We start from the raw sequence: 6,000 nt of genomic DNA, 5'->3' as shown, positions 1-6,000 counted from the left end.
TTGGCATGCCTTCGGAGTGTCCTCAGTCCCCAGAGATGCCCTCCATTAGGGGCCCCTCTGAGGGCACTAGGGCAGGAGCGGATCTTTTCAACTGCCTCTCTTTCAGAAGCAAATAGGTTCCCAAACGTTAGAGTTCAATATTTTTTTTTTCTAATTGAAAGTATTTTCTTACTGGCTTCCATTATATAATTGGAAATGTGTTCCCTGGAGCAATAATTTTGGCCTCAAGATATAATTAAAAGCATGCAAGAGTGCGGTGTGTATTTTTAAATGGCACAACCAAAGGAAACCTAACGATTTTGTGACCCAATAAAAACAGAAGGAAAAGATCACCCCCGAAGCTGCCGCCCAGAACCACGCCCACACTGGATCCAGTTGGAGATAATCGGGACTTTAAAATCAAAGGGTGCTTGTCAACCAGCCGCTTTAAAACGTCTACTTTTAGGCACTCTCCATAAATAGATTTAGTCTGTGGGTGCCTATTTAGTGACTGAGCTAATAATGGAATTGTTTTCAGGATGCTTTCCTTTTTCCAGGGTTTCTCTGTGTAGACCTGGCTCTCCTGGAACTCTCTCTGTAGACCAGACTAGCCTCAAACTCACATATACTTACTCACCTGCCTTTGCCTCCCGAAAAATAGATTAAAGGCATGAGCCGCCACCACCTGGCTCAGGGGTCTTTCTTTGTGTCTCTGAGAGGCATGGAGATCGGCTCCACAATTTATTCTTTCTTTAAGCGTACAGTGAATTTTTTTTTCCCCTCCACAGGAACACAGGTTAGCCTTCTTAGGGCAGGTCCTGTTTAATAATTCACCAGGGCTTGAAGAGTTACCCAGCAGAGAGAGAAATGGAGACAGGCCCCTGCCCAGTTGGTTCCCAGTCAACATGGCTGCCTGGGCTCCACCCCCGAGCACGGGCAAGCATGGAAGTGGCTCTCTGTCGAAGACTGTGTCGAGGCCATGATGCAGAAGGACCTATATGGGGCCAATTGTGCTTCAGTACCACCACTTGTGTGTTCCAGTGACTTTTTTCCTTCATCCACTCATTGCTCGATCGTTTGTTCAAGTATTTATACGTCCATCCATCTTTCCATTTGTTGATCTTGTATCAGGGCAGTGGGATTCAATACTGACCCAGACACAATCGTGCCCTCAGAAAGACTGGCAAAAAAAGAAAGAAAGAAAGAAAGAAAGAAAGAAAGAAAGAAAGAAAGAAAGAAAGAAAGAAAGAAAGAAAGAAAGAAAGAGAAAAAAAGGCAGACAAATAGTTCCAGGCACACCACTTGGTGTAAGAGAGGTCCACTAAGCACGGTAGAGCTGTTCTCTGGGCACATAAGAAGAGGCACCGTGGGAGACAGGCTGAGGGGAGCCTTTACGATGCTTTCAGGTGGAAAGAGTGTGTGAGAGAGATAACAGGAATGTGGGGGCTTGGTGGCACTTTAGATAGGAGAACACAATTCAAATACACAGACAAAAGGCGGGATGGAAGGCTGCTGGTGGTTTGCTTTGGGAAATGAGGGTTTTAAGGCACCTTGTAAAAAGGATTAAGGGGAAGGGTTAAGGAGCTGGGGGCCGCTGAAGGAATTATGTATAGAGGTGGGGAAGGGAGAGTTCCATCTGGACAGAGTCCAAGCCCACACATCAAACAAAATGGCAGGCCAGTTGCTGGAGGATGTCAGCATATATTTCAGGTTAAAGACTCTGAGATGCCCTGACAGTCACTGGCTCTTCACTGCAGAGGGCATTCCTCTGTACAGTCATGGGGAAGCCAGGGTGCCATCAGAAACTTTGCCCTAGACCTGGAATGTAGCCTGGGTCTCTCAGTGTCTAGGACACAGGTCTAGGCCAGCCCAGCTCAGCCCAACCTCACATTAGCCCCTCTGCTTAGAAAGTCAAATCCCTGATGCCAAAGCCAACACGCACTCAAGTGTAAACTTTCTCCAGATCTGACTATCTATACCAAATTAAAGCTACCCATGTGCATGCTATTCCCAAGATCTGGTCCATGGCCCCCGATAAAGGATTTTTTAACATTGATGCTGAGCTCTGTGTAGCCTCTCAGTCTGCCAAGCAGTGAGCATCAAAAGCAGCATGGAAATTCCCAGCATCCCCATGGCCACCAAGGACCTGGGGATTTGAGTGAAGTGGAAAGGGGAGACAACCAAGGGTCTGGACAGCCCAGGGTAGCCCCTTCTATGTGCTTCAGACTCCAGGGGGTACCTGAATTGTGTTTTCCATCTCTGTTTTGGGTTGTGCCTATGTTTAGTCCCGAGAGGGGCAGTCATTATTTTCCTCCAGGTTTCAAGGGGTTTGAAGCACGTCTCGTATTTCTCTGTTTGACAAATAGTCAGCCCCTTGCTTCCCACCCCAGGAATCATGAATCCCAGAAATTAAAGCCAGTGGGAATCGAGTTTCATCCTAGGGAGGGGCCTTACAGCAGATGCAAGTCGAGGCCAGGAAATCCAGCCAGGAATTGGGCATGTCAGACCCTGAATTTTTCTGGGAGGGAAAGGAGGGTTGAAAAACCCTGGAAACAATACCCTGACAGGGCAGAAGGACAGAAGATAGACTCAGATTCCTGCCCAGAGCAGAGAATTCTCTTTTCACAGTTTGTTAGAGCCAGCGAGGACCAGCGACAGCCATGGCGATCTCCATTGTGGGTGATCTTCTGTTTACAGGGACGAACACAGGTGACAGAACCTTTTCCAGTAGAGAAAGGGTGGGAAGGAGGCAGCTCCAGCTGAGGGAGGCCAGGCCCAGCCCAGATGCCAGCAGACAGCAAACAGGAGCTGTAGAGGAGACGGGAAGGAGCCAGGCTTCCAAATAGAGACTTGAGTTAGTAGGCTATGCTTACAGCTAGAGCAGGGCTGACACCTGAGTCTTGCTGACTGCCCTCTGGAGAACACTTTAATGAGGCTCACAGCTGTAATATCACAGAACGAGCATTAACTATGCTAATTACCTAAAGTTTAGCCAGAGAACATTCTCAACCCACCCACCTTAGGGACACACTTTTTTGTTCTGGCTCTGCTGGGCTGAGTTTTACCAGGAATCCGTGACAATGGGGTATTGGAGAATAGGGGTGGGCAGGCCAGTGAGCACTGCAAGAGAGGTGCAAGTCACCTCCCTCGGTGATGACCTGAATGTCCTGGGCTCTGCTGCTCTATGTAAGAGAACTCCAGAGAAAGAATCCCTGGAGGAGATTGCATCCCTTTGGAGAGAGCTAGGAATGGGCTTGGTCCATCTGCAGCTGTCAGGAAGTCAGGGGCTGGTCACATCATCTTCTGCCTTCTGCAACCTCAGAGGACACCCCTAACCCCTGTACCTCTCTCACTATCGAGTCCAAAGATGGTTTTAAATGATTGTGTTGCCATTTTCCCCCTCAGCATCACAGCCACCATGTGGTACAGATTCAATCGGAACTGTGCTGGCCAACAGTATGAGTTGAAAGTTGAAGTTGAAAGTTGTTCTCTCCATCCCTCTCCCCAGAGGATGCAACTAACTCCATCCTAGATTCATGGGCCTCTAGAGAATGGGTTTAGAACACCCCAAGCCTTGGGCATTTTATCTCAAGGGGCTCCATAAAAAGACAAGTTTGTCTTCTGCTCCCAGAAAACCTTTGACTCAGGTAGCCAAGGGTACTGAAAGATAGGCATGGTTAATGTGTGTACCTTGATCTGCTCACCTCCTGACCAAGACCTTCCAGAATCTAGGGTTGGATTTACTGAACTCTGTACCTGTGTTTGTAGGAGTCAAAAAGCCAACTAGATATAAGATGTGGGGTCTCTTACTTCTCTCTGGGGTCCTTTCTTCTGACCCAAGGAGGGGAAACAGCTGTCACAACTCTACTCCTTAGAGTGTTCCAGCCATGGTATGATGACATCAGTCTCTTATCCCTGGTTCCTTCTTTATAGACATTTCCCAAACAACCACTACCACCATGCTATGCCCTTTCTTCTGATGGACAAAGCAGAGGACATCTGGTCGGTTTAAGGTGCTTTAACACCATTTGGAGCTCTCTGTCCACCACCCCCCCACATTCCTTTAATTTCCTAGAGCAGGGGTTCTCAACCTTCCTAATGTTGCAACCCTTTAATACAGTTCCTCATGTTGCCCTCCCACCATAAAATTATTTTATTGTTATTTCATAACTGCAATTTTGCTACTGTTACGAATAATCATGTCGATATATGTGTTTTCTGATGGTCTTAGGCCATCCCTGTAAAAGGGTCATTTGACCCCTACAACCCACAGGTTGAGAACTGCTCTCCTAGAGCAACAGCAATACCTGCTCTGGGTGTTCCTTTCCTGGATCTAGCAGACCACAGCCCATGCGTTACCTCTTCCAGAAGTAGCCTGTCTCAGTCCATGCAAGCTATTATAACAAAAAAAAGGCTGGGTGGCTTATAAACAATGAAATTGTTCTAGAGGCTGGGAAGGTCAAGACAATGCTGGCAGAAGGTCTGGTGTCCTGCTGGAACCCCACGACTTATAGATGGCCTCACACGCAGTCTCTCTTGAGCCTCCTGGGGAAGCCCACTCATCACATCATGAGGGCTTTGCCTCTGTAAACTAGTCACCTCCCACTTCCCAGGATCGTGACTGAGTGAGCAAATCAGCATTTTATGGAAGCACAGCATTCAACACAGTGCAAATGGGGATGAAACCAGGGTGTCCCTGGAGTTAGAACAGACACATGCACAGCTCCCTATGTAGACAAAAGCCTGAACGTGAGTATTTGTGTGATCTTTTCCTGCCTAGATTTTTGTTTTGAGCCCAAGTCCTCGAGCTGCTGGAGTCAGCATTTTAACCTTGCAAGCTCAGCTATCACCTGGGGCACTTTGGGCAAAGGCCTGGCCTTTCTCCTGTTGCCCCTGGATGCGGACACTGCTCCCTCTATAGGGAAGGCTTACCGGTCTGCTCAGTGGCCTGTGTCTGGAGCGACAATCAATGACTCCTCTGCTGAACCAGCAGGCCACAGACATGGTTCCTTCAGCAACCAAGACAGACACACAGTGGTGCACCAAGACGTGCATGGTGCCACTGTAGTGCATCCAAGTCTTCCTGAAGCATGCATGTAATGCATGTAGATTCCTGCTAACAGCACAATGACTAAAACCTGGTTTTGTTGTTGATGATTTTGGGGTTTTTATTTTTTCTTTTCCTTTCTTTCTTTCTTTTTTTTTTTTTAGCTTCCTTGGTGTCCCTCGGACAGACCTGATTGATCCTGAACCCTGAACCCACTATATTTTGTTGGGTTCCAGTCTCCACAGCAGCATTGTCAGCTTCATGAGGGGTCTGGTTTTGTCTTCTCAGTTGAATCCCCTTAGCCGGGGAGAAATAATGTTCCACTGGCTTCAACAGGATCCTGACCTGGGGCCCCTCCTTCCCCTACCATGTTTCCAACGTCTTCAGTGAGTCACCTCAGAGTCATTGACTCCCCTCTCCCCCAAAACTCCAGTGGGCTTCCTTCAAGATGCCCTGTGACCTTTCAGAGGAGCCTCCTGAACATGAGCAAGTGCACTTCTTCAAACGAAGCTGTTGGTTGTGCCCTGAAATTACACTGCCTGCTGTGCTCATGAAAGCTGCCTTAATCTTGCTTGTACGTGATGGGGCCAGAATTCCATCACCCACCAGGAACAACTGAGACCTGGAATTCATTGTGCTTCTCTGAAACCTCATGTGTGTGCATGTGTGTGCGTGTACGTGTGACTCTACACACACACACACACACACACACATACACTGCATTCCCAGTACATCCCGATTATTTTGTGATGGGCCTCCTGGAGATGAGAAAAACCACCAAGAGTTTCTGAGAGTTCTAAAGCTTTTATTTGTTTACACATTCTCTAAATTGCAGACAAAAAAAAATTTGCTACGTGGATAGCCAACACTGCTAATCAGTCACAGGACAAGACACTAACCACAGCAAGGGAGACAGGGGGCTGTGGCTCAGTCTTTACCAACGTGCGGGGGGGGGGGTGTTCCTCTGAGGGGCT

The sequence above is a fragment of the Arvicanthis niloticus genome, chromosome 23 (genome assembly GCF_011762505.2).
Source record: "Arvicanthis niloticus isolate mArvNil1 chromosome 23, mArvNil1.pat.X, whole genome shotgun sequence".
Classification (NCBI taxonomy): Eukaryota; Metazoa; Chordata; class Mammalia; order Rodentia; family Muridae; genus Arvicanthis; species Arvicanthis niloticus.
This window is presented reverse-complemented; position numbering follows the sequence as displayed.